The 26,027-nt window shown below is 38.0% G+C and overlaps 1 protein-coding gene across 16 annotated transcripts in view; it reads left to right on the forward strand.

Moving 5' to 3' along the window:
- Nucleotides 1-300: 300 nt before the first annotated feature.
- LOC129565618 (broad-complex core protein isoforms 1/2/3/4/5) overlaps nucleotides 301-26,027 on the forward strand; it is a 106,163-nt gene continuing 80,436 nt past the window's right edge. For 12 of the 16 annotated variants that reach the window (XM_055440682.1, XM_055440685.1, XM_055440684.1 and 9 more), the window contains exons 1-3: nucleotides 301-980; nucleotides 1,280-1,725; nucleotides 8,574-8,681. The gene's annotated coding sequence lies outside the window, so the exon portion shown is untranslated. The remainder of the gene's footprint in view (nucleotides 981-1,279; nucleotides 1,726-8,573; nucleotides 8,682-26,027) is intronic. The other 4 variants (XM_055440646.1, XM_055440677.1, XM_055440661.1 and 1 more) reach the window with 3 other exon arrangements.

A 26,027-nucleotide genomic window follows, 5' to 3' on the forward strand; every position in this document is an offset into this window, starting at 1 on the left:
TATCGTTTGCTCTTCATTTGAACGTTGCATGTGTGTATTTGGTCACCGAAACACGCGTATCCGATCGCTGGCTGGCTGGTTATGTTCTGTGCTGTTTGCTTGTGCCGAAAACCGTGTGAGCGCGGTTCGAATGTGAGAGAAAGAGAGTATGGGTTGTATGAGTGTATGTGTGTGTTTGTGCCCATAATACACACGGGGTATATAGAGGCTAATATGCAATCGACACTGAATCGAGAGACGAAAGAGTGAGACACATAGACCCATTTTTAGGCTGCATATATTTGCCATTGCCACCATATCGCAAATAAGCACACGCAAACAACAACACAGGGCCACGGCAAGAGCAACGCAGCAGCAGAGAGCCAGAGACGAGCGGGCAGGCATAAGAGAGCATAGCAATATAAAAATATACGTATGCACGATATAAATGCACGCACACCATCGAACACTCGAACACGACCATCCGAAAAAATATTGCCGAAAAATAATTTGATAGTGTTTTAGACTAAAAGAAGTGAGCTTTTGGACAGGTCGTTCATAGTGAATCGCTCTTTCTTCTCAATCAGCAGTTATAGTTTTGTGCGAGAGCACACACATCAGAAATACCAGCGCGCACAATATACCCAATCCAACGCAATATACTACACAACACCGCATTTAAACATTGTTTTTTTTTCTCTCGGTTTGCTGTTCCAGAGCACAAACACGAATTTTTATATTTATTACAACATTTGAGGCAAAGATCTTTGGCGAAACATTTTTCCAACATCAGTTGTAATTCGTCTGCATCCACGTTTGGGATCCCCGAAATATCATTTCAGTACACCAGCTAGAACAACACCGAATTTAACTATTTTTGAAACAGTAACAGCACACATTTTTGCCACGGAAGCTCATTCATCATCATCATAGATCGCGTCCAATAGAGAAATTCATTGACGAATTTCCATTTTCTCGTGCAGTTTTCTGCAAAATCGAAGGTTATTTTTGATTTTACAGAAAACTCCTTTTTCACATTTTATTTCCATTTCCATTCAACGTTTCGAAATTATTTTTTTTTGTCTTGTTTTGTGTGACTCGTTTGAGTTTGAATTTTTGTGTTTTTTTGTGTGAAAAGTGAACTTGTTGATTGTTTTCGATTTTTCTTGTAAAACTCATCCTTTCATTGTTCATAATTTTATGTTGAAAACTGTCCATTTTTCTGTTGTTGTTGTTGTTATTGCAAATTTGCTTACTTTTACTGTGTTTTATTCAAAAGTGATTCTTTCAATATTTTCAGAGAAAAAAAATTCTAACAGACAAATCAGCCTAGTGAAATTAAAGGGCTTAAGGAAACTAGTGCAATTTACCGAAATCGATCATATTCCGAATGCAAAGTTCTTGGTTACTTTTTTTTTTTAAATGACGCAAAACACATCACGTGATTTATGAAAGAAAGATTACTCATCTCTAAAACTGTCGATTCAACAGCGATAAAATTGCAAGAAAAACCCAACGAGAATAAAAGCGATTAGAAACTGTTAATCCTACTGAGAAGAAAAAAAATATTCAGATAAAGAAAAATTATATATTTGAATAGTGAGTGCAATAAGTTGATAAAAAAAAAACATTTGAGTTCGGCTGAGTTCCTTTCTTTGAATTGTTGACTCAGTGCGAATAAAAAGAAGAAAATAAAAATAGACGCAAAATACGTCATATCCAGTTATAGAAGAGAATTTCATTCAGGTAAGTCTCATTCATTTCCAACTAAATATTTTATTATCCTTTTTTTCTGAAAAATAAAAAACAAAAGTAAAAATGAAACAAAAAAAAAATTCCACAAAAAGATTTCAACTGTTACAATTGGCTACTTCTATAGCGGAAAAATCCCAATGGCCACAGAATGGCAATATATGTGTCAATGTTGCATACTCCATAAACAGCAACAACAACATGAAGAAAAAAAATAGCGAAACAAGAGAATGAAAAAAGAAGAACCGAATAAAACGGTGCTTGTGATGTGTACTTGGGAATGCAGCGAATAATGAAATCCGAAAAAAAGAACAGAATGCACGAGAATCAACAGTTGAATTTGGCTTCATGCAAAAGATTCATGGAAAAGCATTAAAAAGCAAAGCGCGACAGCAAAAAGTCCATGTAAAGTGTAGCAATGGCAATTCAGTCATCGTGCAAACTGCGAGTGCCCGTCGTCGTCGTCGTAGTCGACGCAAAGTCGACTCAACACGTGAGATTTTCCCATTCGATTCTCGCTCTGATGCAACCGAGAGAGAGCCACACATGCACGCAGTCGACTACAACAATGAGTGTGTTGTGTGGTTTTTTTCGCTCTCTCTCTCTCTCTCTCTCTCTCTCTCTCTCTCTCTCTCTCTGTAATGCCAGCACCAAAGTCACTTGGCGTGGTGTTTTTTTTCCGATTTCACTCCGGCAACGAGGACGGAGTGAGATCCCCGAAATGCAAGTAAAAACGGAAAAGGTCGCTTACATATGTTTCAGTTCGCTTTTTTTAATGCTTTCCTTGTCCACGGGCAACCTCCTGATCTATATATACACAGACACATACACGCTCTCTTCCAGTTTACTTGACTGCATAAAAAAGCGGTGTGTTTGCCTATATAGCTACAACTATCGGTGATGCACTTGCATTGAACGGTCTCTGTGTGTACAGCTATTTTACGCACCAAATAATCAGGCACAGACAGAATAAAGAAGGAATGGAGAATAAAAAACATACATACACCGAGAACAAGAACCAGAACCAGAATTACAGAGTCAGTTACATGAGAGAAGACGAAGAAGGAAAAAAAACGCGAACAAGTTGAGTCACGAACAAGACTATTCACAACACACTTGACTACAACTATTCAACGTTGACTATGTTGAAAAGCCAAATACTTGGCTTCGAATAGACTGGGTACGAAATTAAAATGCGCGAAAAACGAAAAGGCACCCAAGGAAACGACGACACATAGAGAGAAGTGAAGAAAAAAAAGCAGACACACACACACACCAAAGCGGCACACTCTAGTGAAATGGAGTGCTATTTGCTGAATTGCGCTAAAACGAAATGGAAAACATCCTGCGATGATAAAAATTTACGTCGCAAAAATAAACGACCGCATAGAACTATGCTCTCTCGCTCTATTCAGTGTCTTTGCATGAGCAACACACGAAAAGAATGAATTGAACTGAAAAAAAAGAGAAAAAAACAAAACTGGTATAATAACTAAATCAGTATCACAACTGTCAGTGTGAACGCTTTTTCGTTTGTAGAATTCCATTGGCATGATGTGTATTTATTCAATCGAAATTCATTATGTAAGTTGGCAATTTTTTTTTTGTTTCGGCCAATCTTGACTTTACATTCGACATTCATCTCGGCTGATTTCCATTGAAATTTCGCTGCCGTTTGATTCTGTTTTCAGTTCTTGCATGTCGCAATATTTAGTCGTCATCGGCTCTAAAACGGGACCTCTGTCTCCTCATCACCGTGTTAAATTGAAAAATAAAAGTTGGAATCTTCAATGAAGTCTAGGCGAAATAACAAACACTATCACGCAATTTTGCCACACAATGCGAACGAGTGAACGAGAAAATGTGTTCTTATTGCATACTTGATAAATATTTCAGTGTGTAAATATTTACTTCGATTTATTTGCCTCTCGTTCGGTGTGTGTTTGTCTCACTCGATTCTCCATGCATTGCTAATTTCTTTTTATCACTTCTTTGTTTGGTTATCATGCAATTTGTGGCTGATCGAATAGCGCGATATGCACATATGAGTATGTCCTCTCTTTGTACGTTGTTTTTATAGAATTTGCCGCCGTTGTCGCCGTCGTACAACACAACGGAAAATGATAAAATAGAATAAATTAAAGGGGGATGAAGACAGAGAATCGTAAATTAAACTAGATGCGCACAATTTACCCAACGAAATTTCATATATATGACAGCACTTGAGTGCTGGTTGTCTACGCTTTGTGTGTTGCCAAGCATTCCTTTTTCCACTCTCTCTCTCTCGCTCTGCGTTTTCTTTACGATGCCATATGAAAAGCAAATACAATTCACATGTGCAATAAATCATTTTGTGCGTCGAAGCGATTATTTTTCATTTGAAAAAATAAAACATTCTCTGTGTGTGCAACGACAAATAAAGAGTTTAAGCAATATAAACATGCACAATTGCCTGAATACATTTGGCAACCTATTTCTCGGTTATTTGCTAAGAACCCAGAATGTAAAAGAATCTCGTATCCAGGCTAATTACGTCGTAACAATTTGATTAATTATCTTTCGAGTTTGGTTGCGAGTGTGATGGAGTTTTTCCCGTGAGCGGATTTATTTTTTTTGTGAGAAAAAAATGACCGTCGGAAAACTAAATTTCGTACAGCATCGTACGTCTGTGATGCGTCTTTACATAAGTAGCGACGACGACGACAACGACAACGAAAGATTGATGGATGAAAGTCAGTGTTTACTGACAATAGACACAACCAAATCAATGGACAATTTTGGTCTTGAACGTTGTAACCCCGAACAGTCGACGGTGTCTGGAAATAAGCAAAAACCGATAGAGAAAGAAAGATAGAGAGAAATCAATAGCGATTAACATTTATGTACTGTTCAATGAAGCGATTTGCGATATGCTTCCTTTGGCCATTGCTTACCGTTTCCATAAGAAGCCACCCCATCGCATGCATATGATTGGGCGCGCTTGTGTGTCTACATGCGTGTAATTGGTTTGAGTCGACGAACGTGTGCGTGTGTATTCATGGAGTTTAATCCGAATTTGATGTATGCGATTGAGAAATGAACAGCCAAAAATCCATCTCGTTTCGAACGACAACGCACCACATTGACCGACCGAACCGACCGACTCAAGCGATCATCTGTTATGCACGTAGACGCTTTTCGAATACTTTGCACACCCAAACTCAATAGAAAAGAGAGAAAAGAAGAAAAAAATGGATTTTCCGTTCTATTAAATATCCCTGACCGCATCGCAACGCTTTCTCATTGAGTCTGTTCGTCGAGTCCCGCTCAAACTTCGGCTCAAACTAATCTTATATGAATAAAAAAGAAAACTAGAGTGCAAATCGAACGAACGAACGAAAGATTTATCGATTATTTGTTATTTCGTTTGTTCATTTCATTCGTTCAGCTGGGGGGATATAATTTTGAAGGCTTTTCTAATGCCAATAGCATTTGGAGACATTGCAACACCACCAACATCTCTATGTTTGGTTATTTATTTCGTTGCTGAATCGAATGCGACAGCCCAACCAATTCCAATACCAAAAACTATTTTCGCAAAACTTATACAATCATAAAAATCATTTATAATTTGTCGTAGGAAGCATCGTCTTCGCATCGAGATAAGGGTGTTTGAGTGCAGTTAGTAACTACCATTTATTTTCGATGGCAAATTTTCCTCTCGTTTTAAGAAAGTTGCACTGTCACAATATCAAACTTATATATGTCTTTTGCTGCTACTGTCGTTGTGAAGGTATTTCGTTTTTTGGCTTTGGAACTTCTCAGGGGAAACGGGCCAAATCATCCACAATAGCAACAGTGTTGGCAACGGTTTTTTTTTTTATTTCGCTCTCTTTCTCTATTCGCCCCCGACGCTAAATACAGAGAAGAAAGCTCAAAAGTCGGATAAAATATTCCAACAAGGCGAAAAAAGCGAACGAGACATTTATAGAAAATCCCTGGTTGATGACTTTGATGGCCACACAAATGTACACATAAAACTAATCTTTCGCACATATTTCGCATCTTGACATACGGTTTTGTCTCGTATTTTCTTTCTTTCTTTCTCTCTCCTTCTCTGCAATGACTTTGATCACTATTTTATACGCATACGGTCGGTTGGACGATGAAGGCGCACCAAGAACACCACTTTCTAACATAAAAGCAGCACACACACATGAACGCTTTTTTCTTGATTTAACTGCTCCATTCTCCGACCGATTTGACCATCGAAATAACATGTAATAACGATAATACATAACATCTAATGCCTTGGACAGACGAGAGCACCAGTCACACACTATTATCGAAACACTCTCTCCGGCTTTTCGGCCAGACGCATTGTTACAGCTTTACTTTTTCCCGTTGTGTATGAAGACATTTTATCTTGGTTCCTTTCGGAAAAAAAGCCGAAATAGAGAAGAAGAAAAAAGCGGCCCAATGGAAAAGGTCGAATGAATACATATGGTGTGCACGGCGAACGCGGCATAGGCAAAGTGAAATGAAGAAGAACAGAAGGAAAAAAACTATATCCAGATCTAAAATTTATCGATATACCAAAGCTGAATTTTGGCTCATTGAGACGGCAAACATTTACACAGACATTGCCACCACCATGAGATATTCAAACATGTATTACCATTATACCTCCAACTTGCTCTCTCTCTCTCTCTCTCTCTGTCTCTCCGCTTGGAATATATCTCCAGCAACTGATTCCTTTATTTTATTTATTTGCTTTTGCCATTCCGTTTATTTACCGTCGGAAAAACCTCTCGGCGCTCGCACGGCAACAATCAAATCTGCCTTCAAGAAAGAAAATGCGAAATAGAAAAAACTAACAACGACCGAATGGTGGCCGTGAATTCGATGCTTTTTCTCAGCCATTTCACGTTCAACAAAAACGACCATATACACGCACATTAAAGTAGTAAGAAAACGATAAAGATAAACAGCCAAATGTCGAATCACCCTTAAAGCACACACATACGGAGTGTAAGAGAGTGTGGGGGAAAAGCGCGCACGTCGTCCACCGTCAATACATACATACATATAGACACAAAGTTAAACTATAATTTATTTTCATGATAGTAGTAACCATAAAGAGCTGTAGCTAGATGGTCGATGCTTGAAATGTATTTCAATGGATCTGTGTGTTACCTACTTTAAGAAAATAGCCACATAAATATTCGACAGATTTGTTACTTCGTTCGCTTGCTGGTCGGTTCGCTTCTCTCTTTTTTTTTGGTCATCGTCATCGCTGTTCCACGAACCAAAGCGATATTCACTTCATTTTTCGCCGGCATTTTTCCCATTTCGTTTAAATGAAACTTCTTCTCCTTTTTTTCTTCTCTCGTCGATTGCTCTCTCTCTCTCTCTCTCTCTCTCTCTCTCTCTCTCTCTCTCTCTCAGTTCTTGTACGAAGAATTATTCGGTGCGTTGGCTGCGAAATAAAAACTTTGCCTCTTTTGCTGGTCGTTATCTATTATTTATGTGTGCTTGTAGTTTGTCCATGCATAGCATCGACCATACACTAGATTAACTCAGCATAAAACCTATACGAATACATCGTGATGCGTACGTCGTTCGCATAAGATTAAGCGAGATTCATTTGCTGCTCGGCCAGAATCAACGTTCACCAAAAACCAAACCGATTTTCGTGATGTCTGTTATGTTTGCCAAATACATTTTTCCTTTCTTTTGCCGTACTTTTCTCCTCCCATGTCCTTCTTCTTCTTCTTCTTCTCCGTTGTTGGTTGCTATTATAATTTAGCGGCTAGACGATTAATTTATTTGTGCTCTTAGGCATTAGTTTCCTTTTATTGGATCTATTTTATGAGGTTTTTGGCGTTGATGATTTCATGAAGATAGGATTAAAAATAAACTCTCGGTTGATCTTTGTTATTTCAAATGTCAATGCGATTAATTCGAATACAAAAAATTGGCGAAATTGTTTGGTTCCTCAATCGCCCATTGAAAAACAACAAATTGCACAATCCATTTCGCAAGCATATTGAAATCAATATATCCGACCGAAAAAAAATGGCCAGTCCCACTAAGAGCTTGGCATATTCTTCGAATCGAGTCGCAGTCGTCGCAGTCGCTGGAACATTCACTTGTGTTTGAAATATGAGACTGTGTACGAATAATAATCAAACTCTATTTCGGGCGGTCAATGTCCTGTGTGACGCGCTCTCGCACATATTCATACTGAAAATGGCAAAGATCTGACGAATACAGAAAAAGGAAGAAGGAGCGAGATAAAGTATGACGTTTATTAGTAAATCGGAAAAAGACGCACGGATGCGACAACAGACTATTGCCAGAAATATAAAAGACCAACACGAAAGCAAGAGTGTGAGTGAGCATGGAGAAAAAATGTGCACATTTTTTCGGTTGTTGAGCGCTAACTTTTGTGTACATGTGAATAAGTGAGCGAACGCGCGCTGTTCGTCTGTTGCTGGTCTTTGTTTGTTGCTTCCACTTCATATTACATTCGTTGGTTATTTATTCGCCACTCGTCTATGGTTCCTGTCGAAGAAAAAAAATTCTGTTGCTGTTGCTGCTAAATTCAACTCACTCTCATATACAAACACAAAAAAAGCTTGTATGTGCACAAATATTATTCAATGCTGCTCCCATATTTTTTGGTTGGTGCTGTGTGTCTCGGTTCGTCGGTGCATATTCATTCGAACCTAATGTTGCCCATGCCATCAACGCATAGCCTCTGATTAAAACTCTGCTCTTCAAGTGGCACTTTCTATACTAAAACTCAACTCGACTGAAATATGAACAATTTCTTCATTAGGCATTTTTATTTTCTATAGGCACTTTTATTGCGTGTATGGCTCAATCCTGAACTATTTCGGAGAGAAGCGACAAAAAAACCAAACTGGCGATTTGAAATTAATCGAAACGAGGTGATTCAAACAAAGGTAAGTACCAATACAGAAATATTTGCTAGTCATTCAATAATATGGTAGTATTGCTCTGCATTTTGAGCTAAACTGCATTGAAAACCGATTTCACCATTCCTTTACTAACGATAGACTCATTTAAACGTGGAAAAGCGTTAGTTCATTGAAATTCAACTCAGCAACACTATTGTTTATTGTATACACACTTGGTGCCGAAAATAACTAAATATATGGGATTTGATTAGTTTTTATATAATTCGGGTTGATATGCAGCTCTTTGGCTTCTCTGGTTTTAGATTATGCCAAAAAAAACGAAAACCTATTTCGCTTGCAGCCGCATCAAGCTAGCTATTCACATTACCACAGTTTCCCTTTTGTTAACGACATTCGTTTGATTACAGCAATTTTTTTTTCTTCTCGTCTGTTTATTCGTTCCTTTTGCTCTGTTGTTCTCTTCCTCTTCATCTGTATACAAACAAACTAATGTCGGCCGCAATTTCTCCTCATTAGTTTGATTTTTGTTGGAGTTTCCATTTTCCATCGTTTTTTTTGGCAGAAAGAAAAGATTATGTTAGTATTTATGCACTTAGAATTATGTTCGTTTCGATAATGCGATGCCGCGAATGGAAACGCAAGCATACTCGGAAAGAACGAGTGGTTTGTATATTTCTCGAGGGCTTGTTTTACAAAACAAAAACGACCGAATGAAGAAAAAAAAACCAGGAGAGATTTATTTGATGAAATGAATTTTGATGTTTTCTGCAATACAAAATGTTGTTCTAAGTTATTCAAAAACTCCATTTCATATAGTTTTATTAGTGGTGTCGTTGAAAATTAAGTGCAAGAAAATTGCCTGTATAATAATCAAATGTGAAGTACTAGCTGTGAAATGTCCTTATGGCATATCATCATAAATCCATAATTTAATTATTTAAAGCGATTTGTATCCGTAGAATAGGCGAATAAATGTCATTTCATAACTAAATAAATGACACACAATACACATCCTTTTTGTGCAAGCCAACTTTTCTGTATATGATGCCATTAAAAGTGATTATAACTCGGTAATCAGGCAAAAGTTTTCCACATGCACACACACACAAACAAACACGTTCACATGCAAATCCCATTTTCAATGGTCTTCCGTTCATATCACGTCGTACATGTGATTCGCAAAGATGACACTTTTATGGGCTATCATTTCATAGAGCTCAAGAGTAGCATATGCAACTGGTTGCCAACACCAAAAACCATATTTAGAACATGCTCATTGAATATTATGAACACATTTGGTTTGCTATGATGTCACATTGTCAACGTCTGCTACTGCTACTGCCACTGCCACTGCTGCACGCTCTCTATCGCTCCACATTTTCCACATAATAGAGAGTGAAACATTTAAACATAAAATTGTACATGAAGCGTGAAAAGTGATCAAAAATAGATATGATACGGTAGTTTTCCGCAAATATAGAGGATGGTAACCACTCTTCCCATCCCACCCACACTTGTTCGCTCTCTGCGTGTGGAACGGGTTGGCGTGCTGTGTCTATTTGCTGCTGTTATTATATGCCTGCTAGTGATATGATTTAAACACATAAAATTATATAATAGCTTGATTATAGCACTGAAATCAACACAAAACATCCACCGGTTGCAACAGCAACAGCAGCAGCAGCAGTGGTGGCGGCAAGCCCAAAGGCTTACAATGTTCGTGCCAGAGTGAGTGAATGAGAATCGCACACCAAAACGCCAAACATTATTATCGTCAACCATCGACAAAACATCATAATAATAAAATCCGCCAGCCAGAACATGTAATTTTCACATTTCATCATCATCATCGTCATCATCACATGAAATCCCAAAAGCCACTATCTCTCGTTGACTCGTTATGGTTTTGTTCAATCAAAATGCCGTGACATTTAAATTTGAATATGCCAAAGATTTTCGATTTTCAATTCCTCTGGTTTTCTCTTTATTGTTGTTGTTGTACTTTGACATGAATTTTGTTGACAAGAAGAAGGATCAATGATGAATACTCAACAGTTGAAAAGGTTGACAATATTCAAAACGGCACCGCAATAAAACTGGTTACCAAATGCACTTTGTTCCCAATTCGTGCAGAAATAAAAAAAAAACGGCATAATTTGTGCATATGGTTTATTGGCCAAATAAAATTCTGAATAACACATGGCATTCAAAAGACTTCTAAAAATAACATACGGCCAACGGTACGAATAATTCGGGTCCCCCGAAAAATAAAAAAAACACACACACACACACATCGGGATGTTATTGTTCTCAACTCATTGATTTAATTTGCGGTTTCGTTCAAATTGTCTTGCCTGTGTGTCGAATGCAAAACTTAAAAAATTAGCTCACTTTCCATTTATAATGTGAACAAAATTGATTTGTTTGTTATCACAAATTGCATGGAAATCAGCTTAACAAATGACGACGACGACAACGACGACAACGATGGGAACAATGCCGAACATGTTGATTGGAGCTCACACAAATTAGCTTAGGTGATGAGGCGTAAAGTATCACATCTAAAGAACAGAATTCGGTACGTAAAATGTGTGAGAATGCTGTGCCACTATTGACGCTTCAAACAATGCATGCTGTTGCTCCTGCTTCTGTGGCATTTTGCCGATGCAAAACAAAAGGCGAAAAGCCACAACAAATAATTTAAAGCAACTTAATGAATAGCTCCACTCATTTACTCATTCATTCACCCAGACCACACGAGCAAATCATTTCACTTTATCCAGTTAGATGCTCGATGATTTCACACATATTCAAAAGCAATAGCAACAGCAACAGCAGCTCGGCAAAGTGGAACAACGAATCGAATGGATTGAAACGACATAAATGGAGAACGCTCTCTGCACGAAAAGCATTTGCATAATTTAGTTCTAACCAAAAATGTACGCTACTGATATGTGTGTGTGTGTGTGTGTGTGTGTGTGTGTGTGTGTGTGTGTGTGCTGCGGTTATAATGTGGAATAGCTAACGGCTGCTTTCTGGTATTTTCTCATACCACCCCGTACCACCCAGTCTCTATTAGATGCTAACCATTTGGATAAAGACCAAAAATATTTACACACTCACTCGTCGCGTAATGTGTTAAGAAAACTTTAAACCCTCGAATATTTCCATATATACGTGCGTGTGTTTGTCGGCACACACTATTTGAGTCATTGTCGCTGATCAGAGGTAAGTAAATACACACACAATGTAATTTAGCTTAAGTTTTTGGCAAACCGATTTTTGATTGTCTCCAAACCTAAATCAACCTCAGAAAATGAGAAAGAGATTAGCATTCAGACGATTTTATGCAAATATTCATTGCGGAGCATTTTTGCGAGCGACAGTTGGGCCGGTTAAGTTGATATCAAATTACACACCATTTTTAATCGGTCGCACAGAAAAGGCACTTTGGGTCAGTCAAATGCTAGTGAACTATCATCGTTTTTTATTTTCCGCTCTGTGGATTTTGAATTCCGGTTGCGTTTTGTTTTGCGTTTTACAAATCTTTTGAGATTTGACTGAAAACGGGCAGTACGACCGAGAGCGCGAGAAAATGTCAATGACCGAAATGGCTTTGAATTTCAATCTTTGTGCCTCTCGAGTAAGTGAATGTGTATTGAGTGCAACGTCTTTGTTTTCGATGCTTTTGAGGAGCGACGCTTACACGTGTGCGAGCGTCCCGAGAAAAAAAACGTATACAAATGATCTCTATGAGGCAAACATGTTTTGCTCACAACACACAATTTTAATATGTATATTTTTCGGCAATGCTTATTTTGCCTGCTTTGTGCATCTAACAATTTCTTTCCGTTCAACCAGAAATCTGGGCTCTCCTCAACATTCACAATATCTCGCTTCCCTATTCTACCAAAAAATACACGAACGGAACGCATTTCAACCAAAAACTCATTCCTCTCTCTCTATTCCTTGTTCACATTTTTGTTTTCTCGGCCGTCTGTTTTGTTCTCCGTTTCTACATGGCATTTTTCGGTTGTGTTTGTGCCAAAAACTGGTATTCTAATGGACGAATATGCAACAAAATGAATCAGATTTCGTCGTTTCGTGTGTATTTTGTGAGATTTTGCAGTGGTATGCATTTGCTTGAGGAATGATCACCAGCATTTTTTTTTTCGTTTTCGGCAAACGATGTCAATGAACTGCATTGTGCACGTACCCGAATGTGTGCAGAAGAACTCTTCGACACAGCATTTCAAACATGGTGAATGATGATGATATTCGCTATTTTTAATTATCATATGTTTTTTTCTTCATTCATTTCGATTGCATTTTTTTTTTCGACGCAAGAACCACAAATATTGCGACAATATCATATTTTCAAGTCGTTTATTCACGCGAATAAATAAACAACCGAACAAAAAAAAAACAGAATTTCTTTTATTCGAAAAAAATACATTGTATTCTTCCATAGACAAAATGAGTGAGAAACAATCAAAATGGACGATGCGAACAAAAATATCGCCCGCGATGTATGCGGTTGTCTCTTTTCCGTTTCAGAATTGAACGTTTGCGACTCGGGTATTCCACAGACATTGAACTTGAACGCAAAAACGCGATATTACTCATCGACGCTCGATAGCATTAGGTAGGCAATAGACGTAGTAGCAATACACAAACAACGGCCAATCGTTGTGAATGATCACAACACAGCAGCAACAGCAACGGCCCAATAACCCAGATAGAAAAAAGTGAGTCGCGAGCGCATTTAGCACTGTCTGGGTCTAGCCACAGTTAAATTGCCATAATAAAAAAAACACCAAACACATCTACGCGCGCGTTCTTGGAGCGCATAGAGAGAGGCGAGAACGAATAGAAAAACGGTTCCGTTTTAGAGTTACCTTGAAAAATTCACACACCATGTTTACGTCAACCGAGAGCCAGACAGACCAAACGTGCGAATGAATGCGAGTGAATACGTACTACGTTCATGTGTGTGTGTGCAAACCAGAATATCTAAGCGCAAGAATGCGCTTGCTGTGTACACAAATGACGCAATCTCATTTCAATTTCATTTCGTCTATTAATGTTGGCGCACTTTGCAATGTGTGGCTTCACTTTCTATTTCAAAGTGAGTTAAAACTTTTTTATTGGGCTATTCCGGGCTAATTGAGTGGAATAGGCACAAACAAGCATGCACGCACACACACATTCGCTTGATCTTCTTGGATATGGCTCGAAATGAACGATATTCTTCATCTCGTTTCTATTTACACAACTTGAATCATATAATTTTTTTTTCGTTTCTATAAATTTAAATGGAGAAAACAAAGTCTCTGGGCTGTGAGTTGCCATTATTTTTGAACGTTGCCGCCGTTGTGTGTCTGTTATCACATGCTCTTTTTGCGTTTTGCAAATTTACCTTCTGCAAATGCAATGGAAAGAGATGCAAATACGCACAGAGTCGAGCCGAGTGTGTGTGTGGCTTGTTTTCGGTCGTCATTCGCATGCTATTTCTAGCCACCAATTAACACATTGGCTTTTAGGCTTAGTGAATTCTGGTGCACCAGTACACAATAAAGTTGTCTCCGCCACTTGCTCGCGTGCATTCCGTCTCTGTCTAATCGGTTCGGTTTTTCTAGTGTGTAGTAGATCGTGATTACATATTAGGTGGGCCCGCACACTCATTCCCGCCGAACATCGCGCGCGCGCGCACACAAGTTCAACAACAGCCAATCGACTACGTTCAATCGTCGATGTGCAATGTGCGTTGGTGATCACTCGTCGTCGTCGTCGTCGTAGTCAGTTTTAGAGTATATTTTGTGTAGATGTGTTATTTGGCATTGAAAAAGTTCGTTTAGATGAGAGCAGGTCATGCACTTTTTGAGTTTTGTTTTGTGTTGCGTTATTTACAAAACAGGCGAATATATTGCGACGACGACGAAAGCGGTGTCGGCGGTGGTGATGGTGGCAGCGGCATCAGCACACAAATCCATACGTTCACATTTGTTTTTGCAATATTCGACTCTATTTCAGCCACAGCAAAAGAGAGAATGTTGCTTGATTGTCATTATTATAGCAATATAATAATGCGAAAAGAAGATTCGTGAACAGGCGAACAGGGAAAACACACAATATTTATCATCATCGCAACTTGTTGTTATCGACATTCACTTTTATCGGCTAATAGAGACAATAATCCATTCCAATTATATACATAGAATGGGATTTTTTATTATCCTCCTTCTGTTATTGGCTAAATCCATTTGCCGATACAGTGGGCCATGATGCATTCTCAATTATTTTATTTTTACGTTTTATCTCATTAGGGAATATTTTTTTCGGCGTACTTCGCCAATCTTGTTTACTAGTTATCAAAAATTGATTTGTTACTGACGCGGCGACGACGGCTTTGTTCTATAATCATCCCCCGAAACACAAGAATGCAATTGAAAATAGTAATTTTGCGCTTGGGCCAAACCAAAAATAGCAATAATAATGATTTGTTTTGTTGTTTGGCTTTTGTTTATGAATTCGATCACTGTTCTTCTCTCTCTCGCTCTCGTCTATTTTTAAATTGGACGCTAGCGCACGCCATCCGTTTGCAGGAATGTCGATGTGTATGTGTGTGTGTGCAAGTGAGTCGTTGCGCGCTGTTGTTGCAAAAATGTTTGTCAAATTTCGTTAGTACAACCGATCTATTTGCCCTTGAACTTGAGATCGTACATCGTGTACGCATGCTAGACGGTTCCAGCGCCCGTCAATCGTATGTAAACACCATTTAGAATGTTAGCAAATGATCAAACAATCGGTTCTCGTCTGTGTGTTGCTGCTGCTGCTGCTGCTGCCGTTTCGCTTTGCTTTGCACACATTTACACTGGCCAACCCATTCGGTTCAATGTGCTCGAATAGTTCGACAGAGAACATATGCGACGAACACAAAACTTTACAACAACGAATACCGAATACAGCGAGCATTGGAATTAGGCAGACTTCGGTCTTTCTATGTGTGTGTGTGGCGAAATTCTATTGTGTTCACTACGCTCGGTCAAATTTCCATTAGTTTTGAAATATGAATTTGTACAAAGCAAAGAGACAGACACTAGACCAGATCACATGCTATTTTTATTGTGAACACGCAACACCATTTGTTCCTTCTCATATTAATTATTGCTTTGTTGTTGCGCTGACACATTCTGTTTTGCGTCTGGCGTAAAATCTCGATCAAGCTTCTTGTCGTCATCACACACACACACGGCGGAAGTTGGTTTTTGTTCATATTGACAAGGGCTTCTTGATAAAAGTTCAACGTATTTTCGCTATAAATTTTTCGCGATTGTTTTTTCTCTGCACCTAAATTACGATAAGCAAATTTTTCTAAGTCTGGTTTTAAGTATCCACATCCGCTGTATTCGCATTCTTAACATTTATCAACAACAACAATAATAATCATTTATAGACCGTTATTCAAATTTACCGTTGGCAAAAAAATATCATACATACATACATCGAAAGGAAAAAAATTGTTTTTTTCTTCTTCAATTTATTCAAATCGAAAAGTGCTTGCATTTTCAAAACGAATCGAAAAAAATTGTCCAAATTTCAATTGCATAGACACCCAATTCTAATAATACGCCAATTAAAGTGCACAGACAGCTAAAACCAGTAAACAGAAAACATAATGGGACCAAACGGGCGCGTACGAACATCCGGTGTAAGTGTGCCTTTGCATTTCGAGTTTTAGTTTACTAATGTTGAATAAACAATAGGTTTTTGTGGCCAGTGCACGCTTTGAATAAACTGAAGACAGACAGAAACAAAAAAAAACTGCCCAGAAAATTATGAATTAAATTTCACATTTTGCCGATTGGCGATGGAAAAAAAATAACCAACACTAAACACACAGCAAACGAAAAACCGAAAAAAGCGACGAAAAACATTTAATCAAGCCAGTTGCCAAGTCTTTGAGTTCCCATTTTCTATTTTATTCGTATAGCACGATTGGAAATTGTAATTTCTGGATCATCAAAAAAAAGAAAGAAATTCGGTTTGAATTTGAATGTAAACGAAATGTTGGACTATGTTTTGGCAAATATACACGATCCGAGCAAAAAAAACTGTTTTGCTCAATTTCAAATTGCCTAATCAAATCGATTGTGAACTTAGGCAAACATATCAATGGACACAATGTGGTTGCGATTTTTCGCTCTCTCTGGAATGGCTAACATATTTTTTCTGTGGTGTTTCAAATCACCCCGAAAGCCGGTTTCATTTTGCATGACCGTTTCAAATATCCACACTGCGCACTTAAGTTAGATTAAAAATAAACAGCGCTACGTGCAGATATCATTGTAAGTCTGGCTGTTGAAAATATCCTCAGCTTATCAAGTGAGTTTTTCTCTTGGTTAATCAGAAAAATATGGATGAATAGTACGCACTTTACGCATTGCAATAGAGGATATGATGAATAACGATTAAAATTTTGGGTTTCCCATTTTTTGCTCCAGACGCGGTCAAAGCCACCAAATTTTTTCGCTCTTATCGTTTGCATATTTTATGCGTTAATCTGTATTTCTCTCCCTCTCCCTCTCTCTCTCTCTCTCTCTCTCGTATTTTATAAAAAGAATATTTGCTCATTTGTAAAAAAAAGTACAGTTATAAAGTCGTCAACAAAGTGTATAACCGTCACTAAAAATACACCGGCTTGCAAGTATGTATGCGTTAGTAAAACAAAACAAAGCGGTGCAAGAAGAGTAAAAACTGATTGCATCTAACATTGACTATCATAAAAATTTTGCTGAAGAGCTTCTTCCAAAAACGAACAACAATAACAAGGAGCAAGTAAAAAACGAAAGAGAAGCGAAGTAGGTATCAAACAAACAAGTAAACAAAAATTCAGTTTGATTAACGTAAGTGCGATTGTTAGCGCCTTGTTATCGCATGACTTTCACTTGCAATAAATTTGATTTATTCGTTATCTCGTTCATAGCGAAACGGAATCATTTTCAACCTAGATACTTGGCGATGACGATAGGAAAACGAAGGAAAAAAATTCTTCACAATATTCTCTATAAGTGCAATTAGAGTTTCACTTTAAATCGACATCTTTGTTTTTTTTTTATTGTCAATGTTTTTGCTGTTTGTCAAATTGTTTTCGCTTTCATTTTCGTGGCTATCGCATCATTTTTGTTCCATTTTGCGTTAATGCCATTTTTTATTCTGCCTGTCTCATGGAATGTTTGTTGCGTTTTTCTTATCGCCATCGAGTGGCACTAGAAAAATAAACTGCTCTAAATAGAAAAGGCAAGAAAAAACGGGAATGCATCATCGTAGTGTGAATATGCGATACTACTTGTAAGAAGTGAACCTAAATATTATGAAGAAGAAATATTCTGTCATATCAATTCGGTGTGTGTGTGTGTGTGTGTGTTATCATCCTCGCACACAGACTATCTTCGTCAAAAAAAGATATTAAACGAATGGCAAACGCATTCGAATCGTACATCGGTCTGGCCAAAAGGAGGGAAAAAGACACTCACATGCAGAGCGAGAGAGAGAGAGAGAGAGAGAGAGAGAGAGGCTGAAAGTTGAGTCTGATTATGGGGGACAATAGCAAATATATCATTAAATTAAATAAAACCAATGCTTGGCAGAACAGAAATTCAGTCTATTCCATATCATGGCCAAGAATGAACTACAGAAGAAGAAGAAAAACGAACGACAACTAAACCATCCAGACGACAAAATCACTTTTTATTCTTTTTGTTTGCTTTTTCGCTTTCAAATATTCTTAATTTGCTCGTGTCTTCTTCTTCTTTTTTTATTCTTCAAGAATTGGGCCGCCATTCCTCAATAGATTTAAGCACATGCGTGCACGGATATGCGAATTTCACTGCCTACGTATATATCTACTTGATTCTAGTTGCGCGCAGTCGGTTTCTTCATTCGCCTGCCTCCTCTGTCCCAACGTCGTGCATTGGGCCTTTATACAAAAAATAATATACACAATTCTTCTTCTTCTTTTCCCTTTCATTCACATTATTCTCGTTTTGTTTGCTCGTTTTATTCTGCATGCGGCTGCCTGAGTTGCTGCTGTGTGTATATGTTTTTTATTTTCGCAATCAAAATTGAATTTGACATTTGAACGTCCTGTTGCATATAGGGCAGTAACCTCTCACGAGCGTTAAACTAATAGCCGAACATTTGGATTGGCGCAAATATCTTTTCTACTACTAATACTGGCTGTTTGCACTGCGACTGCTGCGACTGCCGCTGCTGCTGCTGCATGTTCATTTTTGGCAAAATGAACAGATGAACACACATTCGCATCATACACACGTGTGCAACGAATCTCTCACACGGCCTCACGAAATGAAATGTACACGGCAGTGCCAAAAACTAGATTCGACTGTTGAAATGCACGAGCCTGTATCAATGTCAATGGAAATAAATACTCGATCGGTTGGTCGGTGTGGGCCATTGTACTCGCTGCTCACAAACGTCGAACCCAAGAATGCCATCACATAGAGGAAAAAAAAACGTGCCTCCCATGTCACTTTGCCGCGAGCTGTAAATGACTATTTTCTCTGTTTCTTTGCTTCATTTGCCAAATTCGCACATACATCAAACACCGACATATTACCCACCAGAAGAAAAAAAAGAAAGAGAATCGAGTCTAGAATTCGCGTTCTGTGGTCGAGAGAGAGAGAGAGAGAGAGAGAGCGCGTGCACGGTTCTTGTTTGTATCAAATTGAACATTGGATTTCTCTATACTTCACGCAATTCCACATCAAATCAAATATATAAATTCATACACACACAGAGAGAATGAGAGATCAAAGTCAACTTGCTGCACACACTTAGCTAGCGCAAATTTTAGAATTTCAAAAACGAGCATGCAATTTTGTGTGTTTGGCGACAACGTCGATTACGATGGCGACACAAATTTTATCATTTCGTTCAGCTCACACTGTCATTCGGCGTGTTTCTCGCTAGCTTTTTTGATGGTTTCCGTTTTTTTTGTCGAATTTTCGGTGTGAATGCACTAATTCATCTCTAAAGCGTGTGCGCTGTTGTTCATTTGACCTCTCAACATTGCTTTTAAATTTTATTGCACATCATCAAGCGTGCGCTCATATTTCGGGCCGCCAGGCAGCAATTATAAAATATAGTAATTTTAAAATGTATCGAACGGCAGCAGGGAAAAAAACGGTCACACACAGAGAGTGAGGACCTCTACATTACAGCGCATAAAAAACGCATTTTCAAATTCATTCAAATGTGTTTTGATTGCATCTAAATCCCATGCAGGCAACGCTTCCATCACAATGAAAAAAAAAACAGTAGATATTCATGGATGGAAAAAAGCAAGCCGTTTATGAATAAAATGTTAATGACCCGACACTAAACATGGATTAAAAACAATTTATTTTTTTGCGCATTGAGTTTTGATGGGCGAATAATGAATGGTTGATGTCAAACGAGAGAGAGAGAGAGAGAGAGAGAGAGAGAGAGAGGAGGGGGGAGAGAGAGGGAGAGAGAGGCAACGACAAAAAAAGTCGGAAATCGCATTTGGTTGCGACTAGATACCACAAAAAATTGATGGAAAATTTTAAAACAGATCAACAAAAAATGAATCAATTTCACGAACCAAACACATTTGTTGCGGGAATGGTGGGGTAAATGTGGCAACTTTGTCATTGCATTTTATTTTGTTGGCAGTGAGTTAGTTAAATTGTGAAATGGTAGTCATTAGTTGGAAATCTAATTGGATGGGGAGGACGAGCCACATGGTTTGATAGTTTTAACATTTTAAAATCGGTTCAATGAGAGACAGACAAACTCATAAAAAGGCCCAAACACACACACACACACACACACACACACACACACACATGCACAAAGGCCGATTGTAATTGCAAATGGAAGAACTGATAAAACCACCAACAAACACAACAACGACCGGATAAAAAATCGTTTTTGTTTCGATATACATATCTATGCATCGCTTGCAATTAAACTCGAATCGAAAAATGTCTATTGCAAAAGTGAACATCTGCTCATCTATGGGCAATTGTGTGTAGTTACCGCCATATTGCCACCACCACCGTTGCCACTGCCGGCGCTTTTATGGCCACACCAACAAATTCCATAAACAAATAGCCAATTAATTGTTCGATGGAAGCCACCAAAACAAATTTACTGTCCAACACAAAAAATTTCGTTCGATTTATCATTAACTAAGCTGAAAAGCTGGGTTCACTTGGTCAAATTACGATTAGTTTTGAAAAAGGAAAAAGCCAAATGGACGCACCAAATGTCATGCCATAGTTCATTTATGAATTTGGCCAATCGATGTGGTTTATCGGCATTGGTGCTTTTTATTTGCCGCGCTTTTTTGTGTGCGTTCGTATATCGAGAGAGTACCGCATATGCTTCTTTTCGCGCGAAAAACCGTATGCAATTGCTTCACCAAACAAAATTGAAATATAATGCGTTTTTTCCGGTGCGACAAATGCTTTTTAATCGTTTCGGTCAATATTTGCACGAAGCGAATCGAATTCTAACGCTATGTTTGATGTTTCCAATTTTCAACACCTTGAACTAGTCGATCCATATGTGTGTTGAACGATGGAGCATGCAAATCAACAGGTTGCTAAGCCTTTCCATGAAGTAAAATCACATTACACCATGAATGTGAATGAGTATGTAAAATGTGAATATTTTCCAAGCGCTAATCAACTGATGCGGTAAACGAAAAACCCACAACCATTTCTCGTATCGACTACTAACAACAGTTTTCCTACTACTATTTTCCAAAGCGATGTTATACAATTTTACAGTGGCAGCGCCAAAACGTGATATGTGATACACACACACACTCACTCACTCACTCTCTCTCACTCTCTAGCTCAAATGTAATACAAACAAGTTTATTTTGCGAAGCGCCTGTTTAGCCTGCATAAATAATTTAATCAGATATTTAATAGAGTTGTTGATAATAATACTCGGGGAAAATGAAGAGAGCAAAACTGATTATTAAATTAACATCGCAAACGATTATTCAATTATAGGAAATTTATGTGGAGCTTGCCTCACTTCGCTTCGCTATCATTCTCGGGCATGTAAACTTATGCTTTACTAATAATCAAAATCGTTATTTTCATTAACATGAGCTCTGGCATTGAAATGTGGTACGCGCCACCGTATACACCATTTACAGTTTATTGATATGGAATTAAAACGCTTTTGAATGTCTTTTCATATTTATTATGTGTCATACATGTGCTCCCACCCTAAACTATATGTCTTACGTGATTCAATTAGAACCTTTCAGCATTGAACGTCTCGTGTGATGATGGCAAGGGTGCGAGAAACAGAGTATTTATTGATGCTTCAGGTAGATTTACGGCATATATAAGGGTGACGTATGTGTTCACTGTTCATGATTTACTAGTTTTATGGCATGGAACACATGTAACGAAATACCTTCGTCATTCGATCCGTACGGCGAAACATTTTAATCACTTTCCGTGTGAAGGCATAAAACCACTTGTCTTTTGATGTTTCATCGCATCAGGCGTCAAATCCTTTCGATATTAACATATTTACTCATCGACATAACCGACAGACACTCGGGCTGGCAAAAGTTTTCCCATTTCAAGTTTTTGCCCAAAAATTCATTCATTTAACACTTATGATTCTACTGTGGATTCTAAACAAAGCGAATAACATGTGTTAAATTGTTGTGTCTGCTCTCTGCGCTTTTGTATGTGTTTTATACGCTATGAAAATGGTTGTTTGTCATTATCGATAGTTCAATTTCGTCTCACCCTTTTGATGGCATTTAATGCGATTGTGTTTATTGTTGTAATATCAAGACAAAACGCTAAACGAATTACTCACTCTTTTGGCAATCGGCATACATTTGGGTGTGCGAAAAACAAATACCAAACCGACTTGAGAGCGTTTCAAGTGAACAAATGTGGAAAACTTGATGCAAACAAAACCATGAACTCCAACAGCCGTAAATGAATGAAAAGTTTTGCTCACACTTTTATTGTTCGCTCTATTGAAATTCCGGTTTTAAACTAGGATGAGGAGGTGGAGAACTGTTTTTCCTCTGTATAAATCAATTAGATAATTTGAACATTCTCACACCCGTCATCGTTATCGTTTCATATGCAGGTGAAATACCAAAAGTTCCGTCCCTTTGTTATACATATTATGAATAAACACTACAATTTTAACAAAATTAGCAACCAAATTCATTGAAGTTTTACACCGAATTTTACATGACTCAGAGTTGGTTGAGCGCGCGCGCGCTCACAATCTCTCCCCTTTTCTCTGGTCGGTAACATTGAATGTAAAATGAGTAACATTACTCGAAACATGGGTCGAATTAAATTGTGCAACAATTTTTGGTAACAATCATCAAAATGGTATGCACATGACCAAACTGAAAAGTGTCAAGCGATTATTTTATTTTTTTTTCTCCATATTATTCATGTAGTGAGTTGTTATTCCAGGGCCTCAACAATTTTTCAATAACTTAACAAGTCACACAGAATGACTGAATTTACGTTGAACATTTTGCGTAAACTAATTTTTTTTAAGCACAGAAGCGGATATGTGGATAATATTTGTGTCCCTTTCTCGCTCGCTCGCTCATTTGCAATGCGAATTTATCCCAATCGTTTTATGGTTGTTTTTCTATCTACATTAATTTGCGCCAAAAAACGTAAAAATGCGCTCGCTCACTGGGTTTCGCGCATTCGTCCGTTTTTCGGTTGACAACTCGAAATTAATTTTACATTAAACTTTTCACCGAAAACGACATTAGCGTACGAAACCATAGATGACTTGGATCGCCGTTGACGTCGCCGCCGCCACCACATTTTACAACTCCGAACTGAGCGGGAAAAATGAAATAATTAAAACCGAAAGAATGTGCAATGTACCAAACAAACAAAAAAATTATACATTACACTGTGAGTATGTGTTTTTAATATAATGCGATGAAATGGTAAAGACTTGTGCGAGTGGCTGCGAAAATAATAATCCCAAGCTTGGATTTAAAAAAAAAGCCACCATCATTTTTGGGGTTGTAATTGTACGAAGGGCTCGGCGTGTGTGTACGTTACGTATTTTTTTTCCTCACTTTTGGGCAAGCCGACTTCTCTAGTTTGGGCGATGGAAAAACCCTCGCAAAAAAAAATAAACGAAAGAAAATGCCAACTGTTTTGCGTAAAACTGTCAGTAACATACACACCATATTCTCTCTCTCTCTCTTTCGTCCGCACAATGCTCGTGTATGTTAATTTAAACCGAAATTAAATTACAAATATAATATTTTCTATGCCATAGAAGCCGAAAAAAAAAACAACAAAAGCCAAAGCCAAATCAAAAACAAAACAAAGCTCAGTCTGGCTACAGCAACAATGGAAAAAAAAATAGACGCGCTCTATGTAAAATGGAATTAATATTGCATAGAAGAAAAATTAAATTGCCATTCATTCAATGTATTAACCCGAACTTTTAACCATGCCAAAAAATGTATAGTCGTGACAATGATTGCTGTGTTGTTGCTAGTCCCTTCGATTTTATTTTTTCGTTTGTTCGTTCATTCGATTGTTGTTGTGCCAATTCGTTCAACTCGAGCTTTGTTTGTATGTGAGTGCTCGGGCCCAATGAAAAATGTACGAAAAATTTGAATAAAATGAAGCGTTAACGCAATTGAGCCGCACTTTTTTTTCGAGTGTTTTGCGATTCGGTCAGGTCAACGACGACAACGATGGCAAAGCGAAAAAAAAATCTATATTTTATTATATAATATTTCCTATTTTCATATGAAACTTCGTGAAAATGGTTCCGACGCGATGACTCGACATCACTCGCACCACAAACTTCCCATGCTTATGCAGAGAGCAGTGTGAACACCACAGAATACTTATTTTCTAACTAAAAACCGACCTTTTTCACTCTGTCTCTCTCTCTCTCTCTCTGTGCATCATTATTGTGATATGCGAACAAACGGATTAAACATAGCAACAACTACACAACGACGACGACGACGACGAAACCCCAAAAAAGTCATTGACACGAGAAAAAAAAGAGATGAAAACCATACATACATCCTTTGCTATTTAACTATGGTCTCGTACTTGGGATTCAATAGCCCATTTGCATTAACGCTGCTCATATGAACAATTCATACATAAACACACCAACTTTGCTCGCTAGCTCGCTTATTCAGACAGCTAACAAATGGGCACCAACCCGAAAAAAACCAGTACACACACATACATACTCGAGAGAGAATGGCCGAAAATATTTTCCATGTACCATTTAATTTAAATACGATAAAAATGTTTGTATTTTTCATCCCCAGCATCGCAATCGCGCGCCCAAATGCGAATAATGAGAGCGAAAGAGTTTGGGAGCATGAGTATGGCTGCACCACACACATTAGCGCAGCATATCGCCGATATTGAGTCCGTTTAGCAGAAGAGTGAGAGAGGTAGTGACTGCGTTGGTGTTTTTTTTCCTCTAGTCTCGAATTCGACACTCTTTTTCGACATATTACAATGCGAAAGTTTAAATTCATTAATATATTCGCTGTGTCTCGTTCTGGCTCAGCCACGCCGAAATATACCGACCGACCGCTGGCTGGCCTGATCACTGAAGCACCATTATTTTAGAGAAACAATTTATATCCCTAAGCACACAATACACAAACATCCAACGGAACTACGGATAAATTTTTCGTTTGCCTCCTCGTTTTTTTTTCATCACCTTTAAAGGATATTAAAATAAACCCTCGAATAGGTATCGCATCCGAATAAATTGTATTGTGTAAATATATGAGAATATTTATATGGCATTGTGCACACGAACAGATCGAGAGAGAAAAAAAAACGACCCAGCGAAAACAATAGATTTTTCGAAACGAAGCGAAAAATGTTTTGTGATTTGTTTGCGAAAAATGGCAATAATCATTCGACGGTGTGGAAAAAGAAAGTCGGCAGATTTGGCCATTAATTGAATCGCCCATAGCGTTTATCAACTAATATTTCAGTCAAACTCACATACGCATAGAAAAAAAAGGCAACCAGACCGATATTCCGGTGTATGTATGTATATATTCACTACTTTTTTCGATTCATTTACTCGATCAATATTGAAGCATCCGTTTGATGACTATCATTCAATTTTTTCGCATGCGTTTACATTTCATTTGAATATATATACACTACTGCAGTTGCACCACATTTTTTTCCATTCTCTGCTTTTTTTTGTCCCATTCGAATTTCTATTCGACGCCAAAGCCAGAGATTGCATATTTGCTGCTGAGTAGGCCTGAGCTGAGCTGAA

This window comes from Sitodiplosis mosellana, unplaced genomic scaffold (assembly GCF_009176505.1).
Source record: "Sitodiplosis mosellana isolate CC-2019 unplaced genomic scaffold, AAFC_SMos_1.0 Smas_scaffold_3, whole genome shotgun sequence".
NCBI classification, from domain to species: Eukaryota; Metazoa; Arthropoda; class Insecta; order Diptera; family Cecidomyiidae; genus Sitodiplosis; species Sitodiplosis mosellana.